This window comes from Oxyura jamaicensis, chromosome 14 (assembly GCF_011077185.1).
Source record: "Oxyura jamaicensis isolate SHBP4307 breed ruddy duck chromosome 14, BPBGC_Ojam_1.0, whole genome shotgun sequence".
Classification (NCBI taxonomy): domain Eukaryota; kingdom Metazoa; phylum Chordata; class Aves; order Anseriformes; family Anatidae; genus Oxyura; species Oxyura jamaicensis.
Genome location: NC_048906.1, coordinates 610,195 through 620,398, shown reverse-complemented (window position 1 = coordinate 620,398; position 10,204 = coordinate 610,195).

Below are 10,204 nucleotides of genomic sequence, written 5' to 3'. Positions count from 1 at the left end.
TATTTTTACCAAATGACACTTTCTTTTCATGTCATCCATCGTTCACTGGAAAAGTTCAAACTGGAAGATGGTGTATGGTTTCTGAGGTGTTTTCTGCTAATGTATCGCATGTCTGTGCTGAAGGAAACTTGAAGCCATGTCCAAGCTGGCATTTCAGCTGAATGCCAGTTCAGTATGTCTGTATTTGGGGCATGAGAGTGGTCATTGGAGCTGCCGTTAGGATAAAATGGGAACGAGAGGCCTTGGTGCCAAGCGTTCCCGTAGCTGAGGTTAAAAGCAGTCAAAGCTCTGCATTCCCAAGATAAGTTATTTAGCCCTTCCTCTCTGTGCTTACCGTACCTTCTGATGGAAGCTGCTGCCAGCTCCAGCACTGTCTGCTCTGTGCATGCTGCCAGTTTGGTTTCCTGCCTGTCCCTTGGAAAAACAGGAGCTCTGGTGCACAGACGCCTCGCTCTGTGGGTGGGCATGGGGTGGGCTGAGGAGCTGGTCCTGGCAGCGCCCTTTTCTTCCCATTAAGCTGGTGTCGCGGAGTGGATGAGAGGTGCTGCTCTTCTCTGGTGGGCTGCCAGCACGTGGCGTGTCTCCTGGCTCAGGAGGGCTTGACTTCAGGTGTCCTCAGGCAAAACGCTTTGACTTGCAGGGGTGCACTGTTGTTGTTGGATATAAGACGTGTCGGGCAAAATGTGGAAAGCGTGCCTGTAAGGACCTGCAAACTCCCTACTCCCATGGCTGTGTCGGTTCTGTAACAAAGCAGTATGGAAAGTAGCTGCTTGCTGCCTCTCTGCATCCTCTGCTTTCTGACGGATTTCCAGCGGCCTGTGAACTTCTTTGCATAGGAGAGGGCTAAGGGATGCAGGCCCAGAGCAGCAGTGTTCATGATGGGTATAAAACCAGGTCTGAGCGCTGTTAAAACCCTGGCTTTGCCAGTGGTGTAGAGTAAATCTTTCTAAGACTCAATGTGGGCTCCTGCAGGCCTTATTTAAAGTGATTTGAGGAAGAACATCAGTCTTCTCTCCTTGCTTTAAGCGGACTTGTTTCTTAGCCCTTTCCTGCAGAGGAATTCCGGTCTGTGTACACCACGATGGGAGGACATGGCCCTGCGCGAGGGGTACTCTAGGGAGGGATCTTCCCAGCACAGCCTTGGCTTTGCGAGGGGGCCGTAGAACGGCACAGCCTTGTGCCAGCTGCACGGCAGCCCCTAGTACTCGGCCACCCCCTTTCTGAAAGTTCGGGCTTGGCTGCAGCAGCCCTTCTGCCTGTGGAGGACGTGGGCTCCTGCCACCTCCTGCAGCCCTGGGGGTGGGTGGCACCCAGGGGCTCGTGTCCCTGTGCCACCAGCCCCTGACCTGGCTGCACGGGGTGGCCAGGACCCCCGTGCCTTCTGCCTGCAGGGCAGCGGCACGAAGCCCCCCTCAGCAGGGCAGCCCCGTGCTGTTTCCACTCAAGCAGCCACATGGGACCTGAGGGAAAGTGGGCTTGAAGTCCTCTGGAAGGCTTTGTGATGTGTTTCTAGCTGAGGTCAGATGGAATTCACCTGGAATTCACCTGCACGGGGCTGCCCGTGCCCCGCATCACACCCCTGGTCCGAGGCTTGTTCCTGGGGCCAGCCCTCAGGGCCCAGGAGAGCAGTGCCCTCATTCCAGTGCTAGATTCCTGCTGGGGTCACCTACAGAAATTATTTTTACCCTTTTTGGGCTTTGTCTTTTGGATAGTGTTTAGTAGTGTACAACTTATAAGCACATTTTCAATGATGTGTATTGAAGAGGCACCTTTTATTTGTATTAATCACATTTGATAGACGACTCGGTGCCTGCAGTTCTCAGTAACTCGTGTCTCACTTTGGATGTATAAATTGTAACCCTTTCCAACTTACCAGATATGGCTAAATAAAAAAAAATACGCTTAGGATAGAAAATTAGCAGCTTAATTACAGTACACTTACTCCACTGCAAGTGCCCTCATCTTTCTTAGCTGCAGAGTTGTTTGCTTTCCAAAGCTGAAACTTGAGCATGATCAACCATTTTTTCTAAGTAACAAAGGCAGTTTTGCATGGCAGTTCTCTTGCTGTACTCAAATGCATGCACTTAATTAACTATGCAAGCATCTAATACAGACCATAGACCGTGCTTTCAGTATCAAGAGCTGCTCCCTCGGTGCCGGAGCACTGCTTTGACTCTGTACTTCTGTTTCTTGGTGCAGCTATGTGTCAGCACATAGGAGCATGTACCTGGTTTCCTGCTTTATTTGCACATCTTTGATTCTTTTCTTTGCAGAATTTGGGATTACTGACAAGGCTGGAGTGTAGCATAACGTCAAAGGAATTTGAAATGTTGAAATGAGAACAAACTGGTTTTCTGTATTGTATTGTTTTCTCTCTCTCTTTTTCTTTTTTAAAAAAACAGGATAAACCCGATCAGTGTTTGTATGTAGCCTGCCACTTTGTGTACCTGTACTGACACACTCTGCGCTGTGACAAGAGGCTGTGCCTGTGGCGAGTGCTCCCCAGGGGCTTGTGGCAGTGCTCAGGGGCAGCCCCCAGCAGCCCCCAGCCCCCCTCTGCACCGCAGCTGCAGGCGTGGGGGCCCCGGGCGAGCCCCCCGGGCCGTGCTGCCCTGAGCCATGCCCGGGGCTCCCGCTCAGCTGCCTAGGGAGGGTTGGGAAGTGACATTCCGAAGGGTTTTGCTGTCATCTTTCTTTCCATCTTCGTCATTGCCTTCTGATCCAAAATAATTTGGCGGTATCTAATGTTATCTGTGGAGGGAACTGAAATTTAGTTTTAATCTGTGGTGAGATGAAAGTACTATGCGGTTTCCTTAATAAAAGCACCATGAAGCATTTACTATTAGGAGCTTTATTTTGTAAAAATAAAGGTGTGTGAAGACTTGTATGATATCTATATTAGGTTTAAAGGTTTAGGAAGTCTTCTATTTTTTTAAAGGCGATAGCACTCAATTTATCTGCAAATAGTGTTTTTTAAAAGACACAGATTAAAACTAAGTGTAAACACAAATTGTTTCGCTCTAGGCCCTGCAGCACAAACACGCTGCAAGAAAGTTAGCGTTAGGTTTGTATGGCATTTGTGCAGTGCAATAAGAAAACATTTTTAGGTGCTACATTGCCTTGGGTAGGGTGACACAAGGGAATACAGGCTACAAGTGGCTACATTATTTTCTTGTGGCCTTCCAAGTATTAATTTGTACAGATTTGCTCACCAACTGTGCCTCACCATTGGTTAAAATTGAATTTTAAGTCCTGTTACAAATGTAGTTTCTCTTCTGGACACAATGTCAGATTTTACACTGGAATATCTACAGTTCTGAAAACTGCATGTCACATCACTGTACACCGATACTGGGACGTGGGGCTTGCCCACACCTTTGATATTCTCTTCTGTATTTTAATGTTTTTGAACTGTACAGTAATCTGGAGAGCAGGCTGTCTTTACTTGGGATTGAACATTGTACCATAAATTTTAAATTATTTGAGGACAAGTGCATGAGACTGTGTCAATGCCTTTTATTATTTATTTGTATGTTTTATTATTCAAGGTGTATGCACTTTTAATACGCAGAATTTATATTTTTATGTTAAAAATCATTTTCTTTCAGAAAGAAGAGTTTGAATATGAGGAATTGGAATTCAGTGGAAAAAGGGGAATATGTAATAAAATACAATAAATTTATTACTAGGCATCCCGTCTGAGCGAGCCTTTTTTCAGGTCAGCCTCGCCGGGCACTCGGCACGGAGCTGCATCCCCCTGCCTGGGGGTGGTGGTGCCAGCCCTGCTCCCAGCGGGCAGCTCTGACCCGCAGCGTGGGCTGGCAGCACCGCGGCCCCTGCAGGAGGCTGCAGAACGGAGCCACGCGCCCGGCCCCGCCGAGCCCCGAGCGGGCACGAGCCCAGCACAGAGCCCTGCGGCGGCTGCGGGTGTCGCGTGGAGGGGCCTCGTGTTACGCTGGGCAGTCACAGGGCTCGATGAGACCTGGACTTTTATTACTTATTAGAGAGCATAATTACTTCGTATCTTGTATGGAAATGGGGATGACAGATGTCATATTAAATCAGAGGGTCATCACTTATTTATAGGTGATTGCATTAAAGAGAGATTAATATAGCCAAAGGCTCTGCAGAATTAGAGTTAATATATTTTTGTTTATTATATTTGCCAATATTTCTCCAATCCAGACGGGTTTTTATGGCCACTTATTAAATAGCGAGCCCACTGCAGTTCCCTTAATCTAGCTGGGAGGGTGGTGAGAGGACAATTGGAAAACACTTGAGAACTTTGATCTTCGAATGATTAAATTTTATTGCCTCCTTGTTTATGAGGAATCCAATGGCAGGTGCTTTGTGCGCTGAGATGAAGCAAGGGCAGGTTAGGACTGGAGCAGTTATTAAATCTAGGTCAGCAGGGGAGGCTCCGTCCTGGTGCGGGGCACGGGCCCCCCGCTGTTGGGCTCCTCGGCCAGGATTACGGCTGTGCTAAACCAGCGCTGGGGCCCTGCCGAGGGAGGCGAAGGCTTCTGGTGCCCGGGGCTTGGGGCCGTGCCCTGAGCTTGGTGCCCGTCCCACAGCACTCTCAGCTCTCTCTGCAGCCCTCCCTGCTGCTCCTGTGCAAACCAGAGGGGCCAAAATCACTTGCTGGGGGCAGAGCCCCTGATGGTCGGGCTGTGACACGGTGAGGGCTGCCGGCTGTGCCAACTGGGGCCTGGGGGAGGGCGTGCGGGCGGCTGCCCCTGCCGTGGGATGGGGGCATGGGCTTTGCCGTGTTTCATTAACACCCAGCTGCCGCTGAGAGCCAGAACTAAACCTAATCTTTGGAGGCCGTCAATAAATTATAACATATTGGGCACTGTCATCAGTACCTCTGGACTCCTAAATTTTGTTCTAATTAGAGTATCGCTTTTCCTTTCTCAGCACTTTTTCCCCTCTGCTGCGTATCGATCCTCTCTCTGTGGGGATCTGACCAACTGTTGACAATTTATGGTAACATAAACCCAGTGCCTCTTACAGCAAAAACACAGCTTTTAATAAAAACCGCTGACACCAGCCTCTCGCTGGCAGCCTAACCTGATTACCGCATGGATTTAGCAGTTAAGGCCGTGCTGATACCCCAGTCGTTTTGCACATAGGGATTTTTACTGTAACACTTAAAAGGCTTTCAATTGTCATAATATTTCATAAATACACATGTACCTAATTGAAAGCTGTGAGGCTGATAGGAAGCATCGAGAGAGCTACTGAATCCCTGGCTGGCTCATGGACGTTCGTGGCTTGTTATTGATGGTTAATTGGGGCATCCATAGGGCTTGTAGAACTGTGTTGCTGACAAAATCATTCTTTCTTCTGCCAGGGAGAAGTCCATATGCAGGTTTTTGTCACACGCAGCGATGACACCGGTAAGGTCTGGGAGCTGCAGTGCCCTCCTGCTCGCCTCTGCCCACGGCGTGGTGCCGTGCTGTGGGACACGCTCCTGGCTGGCGTCGGGCCGTGGCTCCGGGCCTTGCTGCACTGCCGGGGGCCAACGCCGTGGTGGCCCCGTCCCGCTGCCTGCCCATGAGGCCCCTGCTGCTGGTCCGAGAGGGGCGGAGGCCGCGGCCGTGGTGCGAGGCTGGCCAGGAGCCTGGCGCTGTCCTGGGGGCTCGTCCTGCCTGCGCCGCATCCCCGCAGCCACCGGCTGCTGGCGTCCTGGCCCTGCCTCGCTGTCCTGGAGACGTTAAAATGGGGCATGGAACATGGCGTTGGCTGCTGGAGCAATTTGTCACCTCACCACATGGTCCCCTTTCCACGTTAGATTCATCCAGTGAAAAAAATAATAAACCGCATGTCTAACATAATGACATGAATTTCTTAATAAACGAATGCAATGTGGATGGCTGTGTTTCCACTCAGCCTGAGCCAAACTGTGATGAATTGATCCTTCCTAAAGGTATTGAATATTTCTCAAACTATTCATCAGCCCCGCAACAAATGCCTCTGTCAGCCCTAGCTGACATCCTATTTTAAATACCTCTTCCAGGGCACCAGCATGGAGCAGTGGCTGCTTGAGAAGCAGGGACCTTATCATTTTTTAATGCACTGCAGTTCTTGGGCTTATAGAATATTTATAACACTGGTATTTACCAAACAAGCTGGTGCGTTTGCAGGAACCCCTGGCTGGGGGAACAGTTTGGGGACAATGTGTGTGTCTCCCATGCACGTTCCCGTGGGTGGCTAACAGCCCATAGGGGTGGGTGGCCCAGGTGGGGCAGTCCCAGCCCCAGCCCCATGGGACCTGTGTTCCTGCCGTGCCTCCGGCTGTGCCCTGCCTGGAGCCCGGTCCCACTGCCCACGGCATGCTCGTGCCTCTGTGCTGCCCGCCCGGCTCCTGGCCAGCTCTCCCCGTCCCGTCCCGTCCCCTCATCCCACCTCTTCCAGTTCCTTCCCTCCCAGCGCACGTCTGAGGGCTGAAAGCGCCGTCCCTGTGTAATACAGCGCTATCAGCTCGTTCTTTTGGGTGTCACAAATACCGTAACATCTGCTCTCCCTGCCATTTGCTTCCATCTAATTCTTTTTTTATTGAAATGAGTTTAAATTGTCTGAGAATATATTAGATTACTCTTTCCCTGAGGTTAGCACACTTGTGTAGACGTGAATAAAGTGCACAGTTAGCAGCACTCGCATGCTCTCTTTTTTAATCTGCAAGAAGCTGGCTCCCTGGAGAACTGGTGTGTTTCCTAACGACCTTAATGAGTTTCCATAGCTGAGGTCAGATTATCTAGAAAGGCTGGTAATGGCAGGGCAGGAAGGTGGCTCTTTCTCCACTGCTGTGAGTCTCTGATAGCTTTGTACTCCAGACTGTAAATAAAGCAGAATTTGATAGCTCTGCCGACATCCACGATGAATACATTTTCCCCTTTAATAGGCAGAAGTGTGTGTGTTGCAAAGCAATTCATGAAGACCATATGACAGTCTTTAGGCATTTTAATATTTTGCAACTGATTTATCATTGGTAATGAGCAGATGATATACTCCACTTCAAGGGTATGGATTATCTATTAAAGTCCACACGTAAAAGGCATCTGCTTATGACATATTGCTAACAGAAAATGGAAAGTACAACTTATCTTTTGTTTAACGGGAGGGGTCAACAGCTTCTGCCACAGTTCAAGAGATAACCTGCATTTTCATTCTCTCCTGTAATGACGTCGGTAAATATCTCCTGTGTTTGGGCATTATGTCGTGCCGGCACTGATCCTGCCCCTTCTCCTCGTGCTGCCTTTGGAGGCAGTGGCATATTGAGCCGGAGCTTATTTAGTGCTTGGTTAAGAGCTGAGGGCGGTGCTGATTCACTGGCTGCTGCTAGATTAGTTTATGGTCTCTGATATCATCTCTCCAGGGCTGTTTGTGCTCCAAGTAGTTTGGGAGAAGTCTGCTTGCTTATTTATTTATTTATGAAGCAATTCATACAGTGGGGCTGTTTGCGCCGCGGGGGCTGCCGGAACGGCTGGGTGCCAGCAAGCCCTGGGGGGGGGGGGGGTGCCTGGCCAGGGGGTGGCAGTGGGCAGGCGCTGGGGTTCCCAGGCTGGGGCACTCTGCTCCTGAGGGGCAGCACGGGGCCCACGCTGCTGCTGCCCACTGACTGTGCCCCACGAAGCGCCAGCGGACGAGCGGTGGTTTCCACGTACCAGCAGCGTTCGGTGCTGCTGCGCTCGGCAGCGCTGACAGCGGGGTGATGCTGAGCTGGGGGAACTGGCCGGGACGCACGGTGCGTGCACACGGGTGCAGTGGGTGGGTGTGCTCTGAGTGTGTGCACACGCGTGCCTCGTTGCCACTGGGAGGTGCCCGTAGCCCAAGCTGTCGCTGCAGCTCGGGTCCCCTTGGCTCTGCTGGCCACAAGCGTCCCAGCGCAGGCCCCAGCACCTCGTGGGCCCCTGCTCAGCCAGCTGTTAGCAGGGCCGCGGCCGAGGAGCTGGCCTTGCTGCCACCTCTCTTTGGAAAACAGCAGGCAGAGGCTTCTGGGCTGGAAATTCACTTTTGGTGCCCAGTTAAAAGCAGAGCCAAAAGCGAGTGGCTGATGCTGCCTGTTGCGCATCGGCCCCGCACCCAAGCTGGGCTCCCCATGGCTTGTCATGGCCCATGGGCATCCCCACGCTCCTGCGGAGCTGCAGCAGCCCACGCTGCTGGTGCTGCACTGCCTGGCTCTGCTCAGGCATGCTGTGCCCTCCCGGCTCCACAGCACGCCTGGTGCAGGACGCGCAGCTCTTTGCACAGCCCAGCACGGGCTGTTGTGCTCTCTCCCACACTCTGCAAACTGTGATGCCCCAGCCTGGCCTCCTGTGGCACAGCACGGCCCAAGCAGCCTGGTGCTGCTCTGTGGGGCCGCTGAGTGCCAGGACAGGCCAGGGCAAGAGGGGCCTGGTGGGCTCAGGGTGACGGTGGCAGCGGGATGTCCCCGTGAATGTGCCCCTCGCCCTGCAGCCCCTGCCTGCGGAGCAGCAGGGCCGAGTCCCCAGGCAGGGCCCTGGCAGCCCAGTGCCGACGCTGACACGGGCAGGATGGGGGCTCACACGTTGTTCTGGGGGCTTTCTTAGGGCGAGGTTGGCTGGTTACCGGCTGGGAGTTTTATCCCTGAATGTTTCCCCTTAGCTCCTGAGACTGACTTCGGTGCGGATTTATCACCCAGCAAATAAATAAAAGTGCAGGTTTATTTTTGCCTCCTTGTTCATTAGAAAGGAGTGAAAATGTAAGCAAAATATTAAAAATAAAATAGTCTCAGTTTTACTTTAATTGACCTTTGATTTTTAGCTTAATACCTTCCCTGTGTTGCTGCTTCAACCTTTAATTTCTCTTGGTGAAGTGGCTGTGTTCAATGATTCATTCTGTCCCGAGGCAAAGCACACACTGTAATTGGTTTTTAACTTCCTGGAATGTCAAAGCCAGGATTGAAATTTTACGTATCACACCACCAATTCAATACTGGCTTTAATAATAATGTTGCAGAAAGGAAGGCAGATTTACAGCTGTAGAAAAATGTAATCAAATTTTAAGCCAGAATGCAATAAGTCCAAATGCTAGTTTTCATTTGGAAGCTTGTTAGATAAATGTGGCATCACCTGAGCCATTCCAGAATCATTTCTGCCTTCCCCTGCGCGATGGAGCGTGGCCAGTGGATGGGGGAGAGGTGAACAAGCTGCCCCTGCAGCCGTGCCCTGCAGCCCCCCAGCCTCCCCCGGACGGTGTGCTCCCCGCGGCGGCGGTGCCCTCGGAGGGCCCCTGGGCTGGGGGTCCCCCGGCTGCCGCAGCGGCACGGCGGCATGGACGGGGCTGCCTCACGGCCCTGGACAGGAGAGCTGCTGTGGGAGCTGCCGTGTGGGCGCCTGCCCCGGCGATGCCAGCTGCCCTTCTCTGCCTGCCGGGGGCTCCTGGGGGGGAAGCACCCCTAATACACTGCAAATGCCAAATAAGTAATCGATTCCGGCCAATTAATGTCTGATAGAAACTAATAACCCTTCTCTTCCTTTCTTATTACTAAATGACCTCCAGCAATCCATTAGTTTAACAAATGATATGCAAGTCTTCAGCATGGCTAATGACTCTGGATTAAACCCAGTGACACCTCATTCGTCAGCGCACTCCTGTACCGCAGTGCCCATTAAGCCTCGGTGTCGTCCATCACGGCGGCTCTCCTACACCCGGCACAGCACACGTGGCAGCGCTCCTGGCACTCCTGGGGAGGCAGCCCTGGGGATGCCATGCGCCTGGTGCTGTCCCCTTGTCCTCTGCTGGCAGGGGCTGGAGCCGCCAGCACCCATGAGGGGCCGGCCCCACTCTGCTGCCAGGTGCCCTGCGCTGCCCGGGGTGCTGCACCTGCCCCAGCGCCTTGCCCTCGCCCCGCAGCCCCCGGTGCCCAGGGTGAGCTCCCCAGTGCTCGCAGCTCAGCTCCCTGCTCCCTCCTCACACTGCCCTAAAAAGCTAACTAAGCTGAAATTATTTTCTTTCCTTAGAAGCCTTTAAATAATGTATTGCCCTCACTTGCTGTTAGCGAATGTTTTAAAAATCCAGGGGACTTTTCCTTCTCGCTCATGAATTTGCATGTGTTTGCTACGGGGGCTGTGAATTGCTGTTGGCAGGTGTAATTAGTGGGGTGATGCCCTGCCCACTGCGCCACAAGCTGGCTTGCAAGGGGCAGGCGGGAAGCACACGCAGCCATTGCCCAGTGCTG